We start from the raw sequence: 19,000 nt of genomic DNA, 5'->3' as shown, positions 1-19,000 counted from the left end.
TAGGGCCGAATTTCAGAATTTTGGCCCAGTGCCAGTGAAGAAACAGTGATATATTTCCAAGTCAAGGATGGTGAGTGGCTTGGAGGGGAACTTGTAGATTTTGGTGTTCCCATGTATCCGCTGCCCTTGTCCTTCTAGATGGACGTGAGTGGGTTTGAAAGGTGCTGACTGAGGATCTTTGCAGTGTATCTCAGAGGTGGTACACATTGCTGCTCCTGCGCATCGGTAATGGAAGGAGTGGATGCTTGGATGCTTGTGGATGCAGTACCAATAAAGTGGACTTTGTCTTGGATGGTGTTGAGCTTTTTGATGTTGGGGTTCCACTCATCCAGGCAAAGTTTTCCACCCAATCCTGACTTGTACCTTGTCGATGGTGGAATGGCTTTGGGCAATCAGGAGGGGAGTTACATGCTGCAGTATTATTAACCTCTGACCTGCTGTTGTAGCCACTGTGTTTATGTGGTGAGTCCAGTTGAGTTTCTGGTCAATGATAACCCCCAGGATGTTGATAGTGCAGGACTCAGTGTTGGTAACACCATCGAATGTCAAGGGGAAGTGGTTAGATAATCTCTTATTGGTGATGGTCATTGCCTGGCATTTGTGTGGCGCAAATGTTACTTGCCACTTGTCAGCCCAAACCTGGATATTGTCCAGATCTTATCACTTTTGAACAAGGAATGCTTCAGTGTCTGAATGGAGGCCTGAATGGTACTGAACAATGTGCAATCATTGGTGAATATCCCTATTTCTGACCTAATGATGGAGGAAAGGTCATTGATGAAGCAGCTGAAGGTGGTTGGGCCAATGACACTTCTCTGAGGAACTCATGCAGAGATGTCCTGGAGTTGAGATAACTATGTGTCAGGTATGACTCCGACCTCTGAAGAGTTTGCTCCATGAAACATTCCCCCATTGATTTCAGTTTTGCTGGCGCTCGTTGATATCACACTTGGTCGAATGTGACCTTGATGCCAAGGGCTGTGACTCTCACCTCACCTCTGGAATTCAGCTTCTTTATTCATGTCTGAACAAAGGCTTAATGAGGTCAGGAGCTAAGTGGTCCTGGCAGAACCCAAACTGGGTGCCACTGAGTAGATTATTGTAAGCAGGTACTGCTTGATCACACTGTTGATCACACCTTCCGTCACTTTACTAATGATCCCTCACTCACTTGTACTTCCCCTCACTTGCCTGTATAGGTGCATTATCCTATACTCCTCACTCACCTGTACAGGTACATTATCCTGTTCTTCCCTTCACACACCTGTACTGGTACATTATCTTGTTCTTCCCTTCACTCACCTGTACAGGTACATTATCTTCCACTCTCCCTCACTCACCTAAACCGATACATTTTCCTGTACTCCCTCTCACTCACCTGTAGATGTACATTATCCTGTTCTTCCCTTCACTCACCTGTACAAGTACATTATCCTACACTCTCCATCACGCACCTGAACACCCTGTACTCCCTCTCACTCACCTGTAGATGTACATTATCCTGTTCTTCCCTTCACTCACCTGTACAGGTACATTATCCTACACTCTCCATCACGCACCTGAACCGGTACATTATCCTGTTCTTCCCGTCACTCACTTGTACACTTACATTACCTTGATCTTCCCTTCACTCACCTGTACAGGTACATTATCCGTTCTTCTCTTCACTCACCTCTATTGTTACATTATCCGACAACCCACTTCGCTCACCTCAACCGGTACATTATCCTGACTCCCCTTCACTCACCTGTACATGTATGTTAACCTGTATTTTCCCTCACTCACATGTATGGGTACATTATCTTGTACTCCAACTGATTTGAATGTCAAGTTTCAAGGGGCAATTAATGAAGAGGAAAATCCTTTGAGGAACTGATATAACTTTAGAAGCAGTTGGTTGATGCATTGGAGTGTCTTCTCTCTGGGGTTTCTGAGGGGCATTGAATTTTTAAAAAATGTCAATCTTCCTTTCTTGAAACTGTCTTGAGGTTAAAGTGATACAATGTCACCCCCTGCTGGTCACCAGTTGCAACTGCATAAGGCAACTGCATTCCAGCGTCTGCAGATTTTTTTGTTACCGCCAAGGGGTTCAGTAAGAGACTGAATTAATTCAATATTAAAGGAGGCATCAGCAGAGCCACAGGGTCAGTATGGGCATGGAGGGGTGAGTAGTCTTTAACAGAGCTCTTTGGAAATCTTGGATCTTCAATAAAGATTGAAACTATTTCCAAAGAAAACTCTGAACATGTTTATCTAAATGTTCCACACTCAAGCAATTCTATGAATTGTGAAAATATGACAAAATGTAAAAAGCTGAGAAAAGGAAAACATATTCTTTTAAAAACATAACATTGATGAGAATAGAGGGAGATCTACACTGTTTCTAACACCGTGCTGTCCCTGTTCTGGGAGTGTGTGGTCTTGATGAGGGACAGCGTAGAGTCGAAAATGTGTTGCTGGAAAAGCACAGCAGGTCAGGCAGCATCCAGGGAACAGGAGAATCGACGTTTCGGGCATAAGCCCTTCTTCAGGAATGAGGAAAGTTTGTCCAGCAGGCTAAGATAAAAGGTAGGGAGGAGGGACTTGGGGGAGGGGCGTCGGAAATGCGATAGGTGGAAAGAGGTCAAGGTGAGGGTGATAGGTCAGACTGGGGTGGGGGCGGAGAGGTCAGGAAGAAGATTGCAGGTTAGGAAGGCGGTGCTGAGTTCGATGGATTTGGCTGAGACAAGGTGGGGGGAGGGGAAATGAGGAAACTGGTGAAATCCGAGTTCATCCCTTGTGGTTGGAGGGTTCCTAGGCGGAAGATGAGGCGCTCTTCCTCCAACCGTCGTGTTGTTGTGGTCTGGCGATGGAGGAGTTCAAAGACCTGCATATCCTTGGTGGAGTGGGAGGGGGAGTTGAAGTGTTGAGCCACAGGGTGGTTGGGTTGGTCAAGTCATAGAGCACAAAAACAGACTCTTCAGTCCAACCAGTCCGGTCAGCCCATGATCCCAAACTAAACTACTCTCACCTGCCTGCTCCTGCCCCATAGCCTTCCAAACATTTCTTATTCATATACTAATCCAAATGTCTTTTAAATGTGGTAATTGTACAGAGAGAGCTTTACTCTGTATCTAACCCTGTGCTGTCCCTGTCCTGAGAGTGTTTGATGGGGACAGTGTAGAGATAGTTTTATTCTGTATCTAACCCTGTGCTGATGTTGTCCTATGACTGTTTGATAGGGACAGTGTAGAAGGATACTTACTCTGTATCTAACTTCATGCTATCACTGTCCTGAGAGTGTTTGCTGGGGATAGTGTAGATGAAGCTTTACTCTGTGTCTGTTCACGTGCTGTCCCTGTCCTGGGAATGTTTGATGGGGGAAGGTATAGAGCAAGCTTTACTTTATATCTAACCCTGTGCTGTCCCTGTCCTGGGGATAGTGTAGCCGGAACATTACTCTATATCTAACCCTATGCTCCTTCTTAACCTCTTCCCTTGCCTGATATTTGGTGACCCTCAGGTTAAACTCACCAATATTCACACCTGAATTCATACTCTAAATAATCAAAGTCTGCATGTTGTCACAACCACAGAGCAAACAGCATCAATGTTCTTAAAGGGAGGTAGGAAAAGGAATTGGGATTTATGCTGCTGGGTTCAGATGAAGACTGAATGTAAGGAGGGTTTGACAGACATAAGCAACAGGACTCAGGCCTGGAGGCCTCTTCCCGTGCTGTAAATGCTAAGTAAGATTCTGTCTGGAACCTCCTAGAGATGTGTAGGATGTTGAGACAAAGAGGATCACATTGTCCTGAAGCTTTGGGACACACCAAGCCACTAATTGCAATGTGATAGTCCCAATATTTTTGGATTTTAAATCCACCAGTGGGTGCCATGTTTGGCCACACCAAAAAATAACCTGAGTCGCTCCCCTCCCCTTTCCTGAGTAAATAATCCGCCCCACCCCCCAACAGGTAGCCATCAAGACCACACATTTGTTCTGGATCCAGACCACTCTGTTCGTTAGATGGTGATGCTGTTCTTGATGTTCAAAGGCTTGGAGGTATTGGTATTCCAGATCCAGGGCCTTGTTACGCTTCTGGATCGTGCGATCAATCACCCTCAGCTCGTCATCAAATTTGTTGATGACGGTCTTCATCGCTTCCTTTGTTCTTTGGGAGATAAGCATGGGAAGTTCTTTGCGTAGGGGGGCGGTGGGTGCCTGGAATGCGTTGCAAGCAGAGGTGGTGCAGGCAGGCATGATAATGTCATTTAAGATGTACCTAGACAGATACATGAATGGGCAGGGCGCAGAGGGATACAGATCCTTAGAAAGTAGGCGACAGATTTAGATAGAGGATCTGGATCAGTGCAGGTTTGGAGGGCCGAAGGACCTGTTCCTATGCTGTAATTTTCTTTGTACTTTGTACCTTAGTAAAGTACTCCTCGTAGTTGCCAAGTTTCCTCTAGATGACAATAAAATGATTTCTGTTCAGTGAGGTGCGCATATGCTGAGTTTGAAATGGGAACTGTGGGAGGTGCTGGGTGTTCACAAAGGGGATATGGGGTGACAGTCCCATTGTACCAGGATACTAGTAGAAAGGCCAAACAGGGCAATCACCACTTTAAAGCGGTTTAGGTGGGTCAAGGCTCAGTCGAGGTTATTAATGTTTCCAGAACAAGCAATAGGACAGACAGTGCAGGAAGGGTCAGGAATCTAACTTCAGGCACAGCAGTTAAGAGGAGAACCATGAGAAGGGAAGCAGTCTATGCAGGACTGAAGGTTATAGTCCAAAATGTTTAATTGGAAGCACTAGCTTTCGGAGTGCTGCTCCTTCATCAGGTGGTTGTGGAGTACACAATTGTAAAACACAGAATTTATAGCAAGGGTTTACAGTGTGATGTAACTGAAATTATACATTCAAAAATACCTTGATTGTTTGGTAAGTATCTCATCTGTTTGAATGACCATGTTAGTTTCAATTCTTTCATATGTAAATCACAAAACCTTTTTTAAAAGTTACATTCTCAGGTGAACTTTAACAATTGGTGTCAGCCCAGATAATGTGTTGAAGGTGTTAGCCCCCTGTGTGCTGCTGTCTGTGCCATGATGTTTAGACTGATTCTAATCTAAAAAATGAATTAACAGAATCTTACATGGATTCATGCAATTTTTGAGCAAAGTACAATGTAACTCTGCAAGTACATATTCACCTCACAAACATATATGTGTATATCCCCAGGAAAGGAATGTCAAGGAGATGGTTTTTATTTTGGTACAACCCACTAGGAAACAGGCAGTTCTGGATTTGGTGATGTGTAATGAGATAGACTCAATTAGTAGGTTTAAAGTGAAGGAACCCCTCAGGGCAGTGACCATAATATGATATAATTCATGCTGCAGTTTGAGAGGCAGAAGCTGAAATCAGATGATATTGCAATTGAGTAAAGAAAACTACAAAGACACGAGGGAGGAGCTGCCCAGAGGTGATTGGAAGGCGAGCCTAGTAGGTTAGACAGTGGAGCAGCAATGGCAGGAGAAATTTATTCCAAGGAAGAAAGGTACTTAGGGAAGGACAAGGCAAGCGCGATGACAAGGGAAGTCAGGAACAACATAAAAAGCAAAAGAAAACGCACCCAAAGTGGTGGAAGTCTTTAAAAACAAGCAGAAAACCAACTAAAACAAGACATAAGGGGAAAGAATGTTGACATGTCACTGCAGCTCAAGAGCCCTCAGTTGATGGTGATATTTGTTTTGGATGAATTATGTGTGAATTCTTTGTATAAAGACCAGGAGCTAGTACATACTGAGCTGTGAGTTTTATGGAATGTGGTTAACAAAGCTGTCCATTAAAAGTGTGGACTGGAATTCTGTTCAAATACATTTAGATTCTCGTGTATAATATCAGCTTCTTGGAGCCCTAAACTCTGGAATTTCTTCCCAAAACCCTCTCCCTCTAATTTTCAAGCTGATCTCTTTGATTAAATGGCTCTGGTCCAATAGCTTCTTATGTGTCTTGGTACCGAAGTTGTTTGCTAGACTCTCCTGGGTTGTTTACATGATAGAAAGCGCTATATAAATGCAGATTGTTTTGTGCTGAGTTGACTGAGTAATTCCTCACTATTCCAGGCTGGGGGCAGCTGAGGATCCATGAAACAGCCAACTGGATGCAGGACTGGCTGATGGCCAGCAGAGATTCCATGATGTATTCCATCGTCACGGTCCCTTTTTTGGAGGTGGGAGGGGGGGCTTCCTCATGGAGACAGGTGCATTGATGACTCAGGCACCCCAAACATATTGTTCGAAAAAGAAAAGGAAAGGAAATCAGACTCAATCAGACAGAAAGACAGAAAGTGCTTTCCTGCATAGTGGCAGCTCTCGCTGTCCGTAATACCTCCCAGGGTTCTCAATCCATCCAGGATTCTCCCAGAACAGGAGTCTATTCTCCCAGGCACTGCTGCTTACAAGGTTCAGGATGGAGATAATACTTTGCCAAAGCATCTTACCCATTTAAATGGGTTTGAATTTACATTTTGTATCTGCACCCTAGACATTCAAGTGCAGGAGTAAAGCAAGAAACTATTAAATATTGATACATTAACTATGCAATCCTCAATTCCAATCTCCTGTTTCGCTGGTCACTCCAATAATAGACTGATCTGGAAAATGAGTTAGAGTATATTCCATGAGCCAATTCTCCATCTGACTATTGCAAACTTAGATTTGGCCTGTCTATATGACATTTGAAGTTTTCCATGCTTTGAAATATTACTTTCTTGACAAGCACCTCAGCTTTACAGAAAATTAAATCTGTGCTGTTCATTTTGCACACTAGCCACTCTGTGCAACAAAATTGCCCTCATGTCTTCTTCAAATCTTTCTCCTCTCACCTTAAAAAGATACCCCCTAGTCTTTAAATCCCCCACCCTAGGGAAAAGACAGCTGCCATTCACCTTATCTATGCCCCTCATGATTTAATTAACCTCACTAAGGTTTCCTCTCAACTTCCTATGATGCAGTGAAAAAAAAGTCTCAGACTCTTTACATAACTCAAACTCTCCATTCCTGGCAACATCCTGGTAAATCTCTTCTGAACCCTCTCCAACTTAATACTATCCTTCCTGTAATAGGGTGACCAGAATGGACACAGTACTCTAGAAGAGGCCTCACTAATGTCCTGTAGAACTTCAGCATGACATCTCCAACTCCTGTACTCGGAGGTCTGAACAACAAACGCAAGCATACTAACTGCCTTCTTAACCCCCATCTACATGTGCCACAAACTTCCAAAACTTTACACTTGAAACCCTAGGTCTCTCTGTTCTACAACACTACCCAAGGCCTTACTTTTAATTGTGTAAGTCCTGCAGTGACTCATGTCTAAACTATCCTATCCATTTATAGTTTGTTGCGGATGCTTCAGAGGTGGTGCTGTTGGCTGTTAAATTCCTCCTGCCTTTCATTACTTTTCCTTGAGCACTGCCACAATAGGGTTAGGGTTAGCAGCAGGAGCAAGAGCTGCTGGGTTCTGGCCTCATTTGGAACCGGTTGGCATGTTTCATGTGATCAGATACCATGTGACTAAACCACCAAGAATAACTTCAACCCATGTTCGCAAATTCCACTCAGATCCAATCTGCCTTTTTCAGAGGATTGTTACAATTATGATGCATGAGACATAGGGAGTGAAATTTGCTCGGCGACATGGGAGTAGTAGCAAGCTTTTGGATGTCAAGAATATGAAAAGTGCTCTTTCTGAAGAGTATGTGAGAAAAAGAGTAGTAGAGAATAAGCGAATGGAAGATTGGCAGCTATAGTCTAGATAGGATAAGGAATGTATAATCAAGGTACGAAAGAAAAGGAACAAGGTTAGGGTATGCCAGGAGTGGCCGGTATAAACAAAGAAGCAGACTAGGCCGAACTATCAGTGAGATATGGGAAGTCTTGCATGGATGAGGACAATGGCTGTTGTATGTACAGGAGGGAATAAGGAAGTGAAGACTGTTAACCAATGTGTGGGATGGTTAAAATTGAGAAGGCATTGTTTAGCAAGTGATTGTAAGTTGTAGAATTGAATGATGACAAATATACAGGTGGGAGATATAAAGACTGAATACGAATGGCTTTTCAGAATACAGGCTGATGCTGGGTCATTACGACAGCACGGTGATACTGTGGTTGGCACCGCTGCCTCACAGTGCCAGGGACTCGGGTTCACTTCCACCCTCTGATGACTGTCTATGTGGAATTTGCACATTCCCCCCATGTCTGCATGGGTTTCCTCCGGGGACTCCAGTTTCCTTCCACCTCAAAGGTGTGCAGGTTAAGTGGATTGGCCATGCTAAATTGCCTATAGTGTTCAGGGGTCTACTGGATAGATGGACTAGCCATAGGGAGGTGGGATGCTCATTGGAGGCTCAGTGCAGACTCAGTGGGCCAAATGACCTCCATCTGGACTGTAGGTATTCTTAACTATATTCAAGGTTGAGATGGACAGATGTTTAATCAAAGGTTATGGTGAGAGTGGAGTTGAGGATGATCAGATCACCCTTGATCTCATTGAATGATGGAGCAGATTCAATGGGCTGAATAACCTGCTTCTGCTCCTACATCTTATGGTCTTAGACTTCTTCAGATTGGTTTTCCCTGTAGACCCTTGAATAAATGATGGTGATCTGTTGGTTTGTCAAGTCACAGCATGACATTGAGGGATCTACATTGACCAGGCCACCGGGGAGCACCACTTCAGTACTTTCAATCATGCCATTGAATCATCTGGTTTATCCTAAAAGGCAATCTGACCCTGGTTTCACCTGAAAAATAGAACCTCTGACAGAGTAGCACTTCCTCTGTACTGCACTATTCCCTCAGCGTGGGTTATGTATTAGGCACCGATACAGGAAACCGGAGTCCCCGGAGGAAACCCATGCAGACGTGGAGAGAATGTGCAAAATCCATATAGACAGTCATCAGATGGTAGAAGTGAACCTGAGTCCCTGACACTTTTGAACCCAGACCATTTGACTCAGTGATGAGGGCATGGCTGTTAAACCACACTGTGGCTACACTTGGGCAAGGCAGTTAGATACAACGAGAAATCTGGCTCAACGTGGGTGCTCAGCTCATTCTCAATCTGTGTTTCTGCTGCATCTTAACAAATGACAGAAGGAAAATCTCATACTTGATGGGTAAAGTCTCTCTCTCCATCTCCACCTCTTTTTTTTTTCTGTCTACATTTATCATTCTCTGTCTCCATCTCTCTCTCTCTCTGTCTCTCCCCATCTCCATCTCAATCTCCAACTGTCATTGTGTCTCCGCTGTTCTCTAACTTTCTCTCTGTCATTCTTTCTCTCTCATTTTTTCTCACTCCCCACCTCCTCTTTCTATCCCTTTGTCTATCTCTGTCTTTTGTTCTCTATTTCTTTCTCTCAGTCTCTCTTTCTTTCTCTCACTTTTTCATTCTGTCTCTGTCCCTCTCTTTCTGCCTGTCTGTCTCATTCTCTGTTTCTTATTTTTTCATTCATTCACAAATGAAGTGTAACAGCGCTGAGAATGTTAATCCCGAATTGTCCCTTGAACTAAGTTACCTGACATTTCACAGGGCAGTTCAGAGTTAACCCCGCAGCTGTGGGTCTGGGTCACATGTTGGCCAGGCAGGTAAGGATGGCAGATTTCTTCCCTTAAAGGACCTTTATGAATGGCTTTTATAACAATCTGGTCTCTGTGAAATTACCATAACAAGGTGAGCTTGTTAGTTCAGATTAGTTTAATTCATGGAGTTTTAGTGTAGCATTTGAGGCTAAGGGGTGAACTTATAGAGGTTTATAAATTCATGAGGGACATGGATAGGCCTCTGGATGGGTACGTGGATAGGAGGGCAATCCCATTGTCTCTTCTTACAAGTGTCTTGTCCCTGGAACCATTCCACCAGAGGTGCTTGGAGCTGAACACAATTACTCCGAATACTGTTTGACTAGAACCTTATCCAGATGGAGAACAGCCTCCATTCCTTTGCATGCCCCTTTGTGACAAACGCACAGGATGCATTACTCTCTCAGTTATATTAGTGAGGTTTGCTCACAAAGAGGGTCTTGAGAGCTTTCAAGCTCTTTTCTCACTGAAAACCCTAATTTCTCACTTTTGTGTGAGGGGTTGGTTAACTCGGTTGGTTAGATGGCTGGGTTTGTAATGTAGAGTGACACCATACAGCATGGACTTAATTTCCACACTGGCTGAGATTAACCTGAAGGAATCTCCTTCTTGCCTGAGGTGTGATGGCCCTCAGGTTAAACCGCCATCACTCACCTCTCTAATAAGAGAGCTGCCCTGTAGTGTGGTGAGACTATGGCAACTTGTACTTGTGAATTGCAGACCGTATCAACAGGCCAGCATCTTTGTAATAGTAGCCTCTACGGCTACATATTGCTGCATGAGGTCTGGCAGACTCAGTGAGTGGTAGGTCAAGGAATCAAGGTCTTTCCGAGTGAGCGCAAAGAAACCCTCAGTTCTGCTGCCAAACACCTGTGGAGCAAACACAAGAGATCAGGATCAAAGATAGCACACGGGACTGCAGGCAACATCTTCTCCATCTGACTCAGAGACCGGCAGACAGAAAGCCACAATGTGAGCGGAGATCAGTCAAAAGAGTGAAATATTGAAGGGGGCTACATCAAAGTTTTTACTGATCTGAAACAAGGCTCAGGCAAGTATTTGAATTGTTCAAAGCCAACCTTTTATTAGTCATGCATAGGGAGAGGTCCTGGAAACATATTGGAAACATCTTCCAAGAGTTATTTGAATTACTGTCATTTTTACCAAAAAAATGGGCAAGTCTACACATAACTTATTCATTTTAGTAACAAGCGCAGTTATAATAAAATGCCAGGCTGATAGGAAATGATTGGAGCTACAGTTTTATAGTTTCACAGTTAGTACAGTATAAGTCACAGCTTGTTCAGGCCACAGAAAATGTGTGTTCTTTCCCAGGGAATGTAGCGAAAAAGGCCAGTACTCGCTAAAATTCATGGATTATGACTTCAAAATGTCTGCTAGACTAACAAGTTGTCTGCTTTAAAATGGTTATTGATTTATGCTTTTAGCTAAATACCTTTATTGTTAGTAATAATACATTTTAATCCTTAAACTATTTTGTCATTTATGTAATCATTAAGCTATTCCATCTTTCATGCTGGCCTAGTAAACAGTTTTATTCTTCCACATTTCATCCTTTTTGGCCTGAAAGGACAATCAAATTCTAAATCTGAATGGAGGTCATTTCTCTCAGGACTGACTGTTCTTCTTCCAAGAGAGGAGCCGAAGGGACAACCTTTTGGATCATCATAAGGGCAGTCATAGTTTGTTTGACCAGGAAAACACTAAGAGTTTTACAACAGGAAATCAGAACAACAATAAAAATGATTTTAAAAATGGAGTCCAATGGCCCATTGTATAATAGATCTTCCCCAGGAACCGAACAGAGAATGAAGCCAGCTGATGGTCCCATTGGTGCATCTGGGGGTCTACATAGTTCCTCCCCTATCTTCCTGACCTTATCTGCTTCCTTCGGCATGTGGGCAGCAGGTCAGTGATGTTTTCAGAGGATTTAGGGATGTTGGTGCGACAGTCTGATCCTATGAGGGCACAAGTGCTACTTTTTTTAAACCAGCATTTAGTGTAGATAAGTCTGAGGTATTGCATTTTGCAAAGTCAAATCAAGATAGGAGTTTCATGGTGAATGGTACGGCCTTAAGGCTTGTAGTAGAACAGAGGGATCTTGGCGTTCAGGTGCACAGTTCTCTGAAAGTGGAGTCATAAATGGACAGGGCAATGAAGAAGGCTTTTAGCACACTGGCCTTCATCAGTCATCATGATCTAAGTTCATCTGCCTTTCTTGTCAGGCTTCTTGAACTGCATTAAATGCAATTTAATTTATCAGTCTTATCTCATCTTTACCAAAAAAAGTCATTTTTGTTTTTATTCATTCACGGGATGAAGATGTTACTGGCTAGGCCAGCATTTATTGCCTATACCCAAATGGTTACGAGTCAACCATATTGTTCTGGGATGAAAGTCACATGTAGGCTAGACCAGGTGAGAATGGCAGTTTCCTCCTCTAAAGGACATTAGCAAACCATTTGGGTTTTTCCAACAATCGACAATTGTTTCCTGGTTATCATTTGACTCTTAATACCAGGTATTCACTGAATTCAAATTCCACCATCTGCTGTGGCAGGGACCGTAGAATATTATCTGGGTTAAAAATCTAGCAATAATACCACCACGTTATTAGCTCCCCTCTGTTTGTAAGCTCATGACAAACAGGAATAGGGCATTCAGCCCCTTTAGTCTGTTCTGCCATTCAATAACGTAATAGCAGATTTTCTACTCCACCTTCCCATTCTATCCCCATATCATCTGATTACCTTGGAGCCCAAAGATCTATGGACCAAGCACCTCACAGTTTGGAAATTCCAAAGATTAACCAAAATATTTTAATATTATAAATATTATGTTTATGTTTTAACTTCTGACTCGTGAAGTACACAATGCACATCAACACCAATGCAAGACTGAAACTGACAGGTAGAATGGATATATCAGCCAAGTAAGTTCTGCTTTACATAAGCTCGCTGTTCTGACTCCTTAATTGCACTTCAAATATATTCAAATTCATTTTGTGCTCACTAAGGTGATGCTGTGATATAGGTATTCTAATCAGTGATGTTTTACTTAAATTTAACTGGTGGTATAATACGATGCATTTAAATCATCATGATATAACTTACGACTGCAATCATGTTCAAATAATGACCAAAATTGGTAGGTGGTAAAAATAACCTCCTTTATTCAGAAACTGCAAGTAGCACAAATTCGAGATGGCAATAGAATCCCAAAGTACAGTTCTTACATATATAAAAATTCCATTACTCTGCTGTTATATCTTTTTTATCTTGAGTACACAAAGGTTTGAGAAGCTTCTGTCCTAAGAGACAGGAGATGGGCTAAAACATGTGCTAAATCCTGGCTGCTACTCCTGATAGGATTAAGAGTGCCTGTCAGGTCTACGTGCATAATTGAGAGCTGTTAGTCCTTTTGTCTTTTAAGTTGGTAGATGTTTGTGAGTAAAAAAAATACTAGGCCTGTATGCTCTAAATAAGTTAGGAATTGTGCCTGTACCTAATAAAAGTACAAACTGATTTCCGCAGCTGGGCTGTGAGATTTGTTTACTCTTTGCCAGTGTATTATTCATTTGAGCAACTTCATGGAAGCACTATTTTGTCAGTTAAGGGAATAGTGGTCCTGTTAAAAGGTACTCAACAAGTACATACTAACTGGAGAAAATGTTTGGTATTTCAGGTCCGAGAGACAGTTGACAAGGGCTGAATAATGTTATAATGTTATACTTGATGGGATTGTTTCGTTTACAATATTGACACCTATTCAAAGATAGCTAGGCCTAAATATTGCTGGTAGCAAAGGCTGATAGGGTGTGAAAATGAAGTAATGGGTTTGAAAGGGTTGTTTTAAATTTGGTCTATCTTATGATAATAAAGTATACTACAGAACCATCTTATGTCAGTGGTGGGCAAATTATTGGAGAGGATGCTGAAAGACAGGATTTATGATTATTTGGAAAAGCATAGTTTGATTAGAGATAGCCAGCATGGCTTTGTGAGGGACAGATCATGCCTCACAAACCTTTTTGAATTCTTTGAGGATGAGACAAAACACATTGATGAAGGTGGATGTGGTGTATATGGATTTTAGCAAGGCTTTGATAAGGTTTCCCATAGTAGGCTCATTCAGAAAGTAAGGAGGCATGGGATACAGGAAAATTTGGCTGTCTGAATCCAGAATTGGCTGGCCCATAGAAGACAGAGGGTGGTAGAAGGTGGAAAGTATTCAGCCTGGAGCTCCGTGACCAGTGATGTTCCCGCAAGGATCTGTTCTGGGACTTCTGTGGATAGTGTGCAGGGTTGTTATTGGTTGCAATGGGACATTGACTGGATACAGAGCTGGGCCAAAAAGTGGCAGATGGAGTTCAACCTGGTGTGAAGTGGTTAATTTTGGACGGTCAAATTTGAATGAAGATTACAGGGTTAAAGGCAGGCTTCGTGGCAGCGTGGATCGTGGGATCCAGTCCATAGATCCCTCAAAGTTGCCACCCAAGTTGACAGGGTTATTAGTAATGCATATTGTGTCTTGGCTTTTATTAGCCGGGGTATTGAGTTTAAGAACCGCGAGGTTATTTTCCAGTTCTACAAAGCCCTGATTAGACCACATTTGGAATATTGTGTTGAGTTCTGGTCACCTCATTACAGGAAGGATGTGGAAGCTCTGGACAGGGTGCAGAGGAGTTTTACCCGGATGCTGCCTGAACTGGAGGGCATGTCTTATGAAGAAAGGTTGAGTGAGCTAGGGCTTTTCTCATTGGAGTGAAGAAGACTGGGTGATCAGTAGCATCTGGTATGGTCCTTCCCACTTTGCACCTCAGGGTTCCTTGTGGATCTTTTTCACAAGAACCCACTCACCTAGTACGGTGTCATGACACCCCAGCGATTCTTTCCAGGCCGATACTTGTGAGGAAGCAAAACTTGCAGCATCAGTTAGTACACGACAGTGAAACAATAAGGCATCACTCATAAGGTGACAGTCAGCAGCATAGTGGGAGTCTGTGTAAAAGTTGGCAGACTGATCCCCTGCTGTTCTGCAGGCTTCAGTCAGACACCGAAATTCTGCTGATGCTCTGGAGGATAGGCTTCCCGACATCATGGCAGCGTAGAATGTCATGACATTCCATCCAGCTTTCCTGTGATCCATAGTTAATATTCACTTCCCACTTGCTTTTCGCATGGGCCACACCAGGCTGTCAGAAATACAATGGGTTTTCATTAAAGTCCCTTTTTCCTGTTTGGTACAAGCTGATACTGTTTTTCTCGAAGTCGCGGGTTTTGTTTTCAGTAACTTGCAGTCATCCCTGTTTTTAGCCCAAATGGGGTGATCTCTTAATTCTTCCCTTTGTAGGGTTCTGGTGGACCTCATTCCTCATCCATCATTGAAATATAAAGAGGAATTCAGCTGGGTGAAGGAGTGGCTGGGCTACAGGTACTACCCATATAATGGTTATTAACTCATGGGGGCCAAATTCAAGGTGTATGGGTTTGGTCCATTTGATTGCAATCCTGTCAGCTTCTGCTCTGTAAGCTGTCCTCACTGCCCTGTCTAATGGGAGTTTGGTCTCATACCTCTGGGATAGGTACAACAATTCTGCTCCTGTGTCCAAAAGGCAGTCAACGTCCAGGTCACCCACTCTCATGTTCACATGCAGTCTGTCTCCCTTCTGCTGGCAAAAAGCAAAGGGTGGGCTCTGTCAGTTTTTTGTCATTTTTAGTAGCTCCTGCTATTCTAGGGGATCGGTCTTACTCCCAGCTTCCAGGTTCTCCCCGTCCTCCTTGTTTATTAGGCAACAGCTCCCTTTTCCCCTTTGCCAACATTTCCTGCCCAGCGGCCTTCCTTCCCACAGATGTAACAGTGTTCTGGGCGTTTGTCTTGGGTCTTCCCAGGTTTACTGAGGCTCTGTCCCATTTGTTCTATCTGTAAGGTTCACAGTTTGGTGCCCATATCTCTGTCAAGCTGAAGAGCTCAGTCCACCAAGTCATAGTGATTACTTCCCAATCTGATTTAGTCACTTTAAACATTTTAGTTCAGCTCAGGTTTAAGTCTGGCCACAAAGCAGATTTCAGTGGACCATAATCGCAACCTTCCTAATCCCTGTCATCGTGCACATTTGAGAGGTCTGCATATTCTTTCCAGGTCATCCTCAACCTTTCCTCATATTCTGTGACCTCTGTGGGTTTTTGACAGCAAGCTGTGACTTTTGTCCAATTGGTCTTATGCGGGTTATACCCCGGTAACCACTGTTTTATTGCTGTTCAGCCAGCTTGCAGCTCCTGTTGTACTCTCTAAGAGCACCTTTGACTGCCTCATGGAGGAGGTGTCCTTCTCTTTCAGTTACAGTAACTTTCAGATTTTGTACCCCAACCCAGGGATGGAGCATATATATTCCCCTTAACTGGTCCAGGCTTTTCCTCATTGGCCTCTTCTTTGGGTGAGGCATTTCTTTAGATCATCTATCCATATTGTCAGGGGTTGCATGTCCATGCACAGTGTGCATTTCAGTCTGTAGTACTGGAACATCCACCTCAGTACCATCCTCTAATCTCTGTCTGACCATTTTTTCTATCTTTACTTTCCTGGTTTTAAGGAGTTGGAAAAATGGTACGGGGAATATACAGTCCTCACCACTTTCACTGCTGGATTCCCTCTGTTTCCCAAGGGCAATCGCTTTGTTTTTCTGAATAAGCTCCTGGATGTTTTGGGTGGTCGCGTACAAATTCTCTGTGGGCTTGGGGAGCGGGAAAGAAACTGACAGGACTGTTATCTCATCCTTCAATTTCTTGTTCTCTTTTTCAAGCCCCTGATTTTTAAGATGAGCTGATCCCTATTTGCATCTTTCTTTCTGCGGTTGTTCACACACTGCTTTTTAATGCTCTTTAAGTTGGATTACTTCACGATCATGGGCTGATGCAGTCAAGACTTGTTTTCTCTGGCGAGCTTGTCCCATTAATGCAAGGGAACATTTAATCCTGTCTTTATCTTTCTGTCGAGTGGCTTTGCCCAGACACATTTCATGTCATCTCGTGTCCATTGTCTTTAGAAGATTCTGCCCAATTTTGGTTAGGGTCTTCCCTAACGAAAACTGTACCTCAAGGTAGTTCTGCAACTGCCACAGCATTTCTTCCTCCGTTATAATTGGGAGAGACTAGCCCACCTGTGAACGTTATAGGAAGGTTCCCAGGTTCACCATGATCATCCTAATTTATGCATCGTGGGCAATTTGCTGCTGTGGGAAATTCCCTGCCATAGACTATGTTAGCCGATCTGAAGTCTAAATGCAGGGGATTTGAAATAAAATAGCAAACTCATGAAAGGCTTGGGATCGTGTTTGTGGACTACTCTAAGAAGGAACGGGGCTGTGTGAGCAAGACCAAAAGGGTCTTGCTAGAACACTTGGATCAAATCATACAGTACAAGACAGGCCCTTCATCCCATCAAGTGTGATGGCACAGTGGCTGGCGCTGCTGCCTCAGCAGCAGGGATCCAGGTTCGATCCCAACCTCCAGGTGATGGCCTGCCTGAGGTTCGCACGCTCTCTTCATGTCTGTATGGGGTGGGGAGTTTCTCCCACAGTCCAAAGACGTGGAGCTTAGGGTAGATTGGCCATGCTAAATCGCCCCATAGCGTCCAGGGATGCGTCTGATATGTGGGTTAACCTTGAGTTATAGTGTAGAGGAATGGGTCACTCTTTGGAGGATCGGTGTGAACTCTATGGGCCGAATGGCCTGCTTCCACACTTTAGGGATTCAATTCTATGAAGTCCATACTTCCAAAATTATTCTGCTACCTACATTTCTCCACAAATTTATCCAAAAGGATGAGGCCATTACTGGCTAGGCCTACCATTTATTAACCATCCCTAATTGCCCAGTGGGCTGTTAAGTGTCAATCTCATTGCTCTGGGTCTGGAGTCACATATAGGCCAGGCCAGGTTGGTAGGGTTGGGAGTTCCCTTCCTGAAAGGAAGGTAGCAAATCTGGTGAGTTTTTATCTGAACAATTGTCATCTTTATTAGACCCTTATATTCCAGGTTTGGCATTGGACTCAGTACCACCACCTGCCATAGCCAGATTTGAACCCAGGTTTACAGAGCATTACCTAGGTCTCTGGATTAAGAGGGCCAGCATTAAGACCAATAGGTCACCCCCTCCCTTCTCTCTTCCTGAAGTACAGTGCCTGGGTAGCTAGATGCAGTCCTCCCATGGACTCCTCACTTTGCAATGGATTTGGGGAGTTGGTTGTGGGAGGGGGGGGGGGGGGGGGGGGCGGTGTCAAGTGAATGAACTACCAGACAGGGTGGAAAGTCAGGGCTTCATCAGGATGCTTGGACCAGGAGCAGTATCCAGTTCCATCATTTCAGTCCCCGCCCTTGCCAGAAATAGACCCGCCCTGATCATATTGAATGGCGAAGCAGGCTGGAATGGCCCAATCCTGCTTGTATCTTCGGAATTCAAACAAGGACAGGACTTATACAGTTACAGGGCCTTGGGTAGTGTTGTAGAACAAGGAGACTGAGGGAATCAGGTACATAAGTCTTTGAGATTTGCATCACGCATTGACAGGGTGGTTAAGAAGGCGTTTAGCATAGCGTTAAACCTATGCCCCCTAGTATTTGACGTGCACACTGGGAAAAAGACTCAGACTATCCACGTCTCTCAAAATAATATCTGCTTCTGACAGGTCACCTCTCAATCTCCGACACTCTCGTAAAATCAATTCAAGTCTATATTCTTATAACTAATAGGCTCCAATTCAGGTAAACCTCTCTTGCACCCTCCAAAGTTTTCACATCCCTTCTGTAGCATAGTCATAGTGTCACAGAGTCGTTGGGTTATATATAGCACGGAAACAGACCCTTCGGTCCAACTTGTCCACACTGATCAGATATCCTAAACTAATCTGGTCCCATTTGCCAGCATTTTGCCCATATCCCTCTAAACCCTTCTTACTTACATACTTACTTACAGAAGCCTTCTACATTTTGTAATTGTACCTACCTCCACCGGAGACAGGAATTGTACGCAGTATTCCAAAACTGGCTGAACCAATGTCTTCAGTATTACTAACAAAAGACACATTTTTGACTTGCAGTTATCAGGACAGTCTGCAAGAATACCAATTCAAGGTGAACACCATATAATAGTGTCACTCTCTTCTCGTACATCAGCATTCTTGCAAAGGTCCTGATGAGTGCAAGGTAAGAAGCTGCTAAAATATTTCTTGACAGTGCTGTGGAACCCAAAGTCACTGACAGCAAAGGGCAAGAGGGATGTGGAAATGGCAGCAAAGAGTGGTCTCATAAGTGGCAGGGTGGAGGTTGATTGAAGACAATTATGAGGT

This window comes from Chiloscyllium plagiosum, chromosome 48, assembly GCF_004010195.1.
Source record: "Chiloscyllium plagiosum isolate BGI_BamShark_2017 chromosome 48, ASM401019v2, whole genome shotgun sequence".
Lineage (NCBI taxonomy): Eukaryota > Metazoa > Chordata > Chondrichthyes > Orectolobiformes > Hemiscylliidae > Chiloscyllium > Chiloscyllium plagiosum.
The sequence above is the reverse complement of the archived record's forward strand: the minus strand, read 5'-3'. Positions refer to the sequence as shown.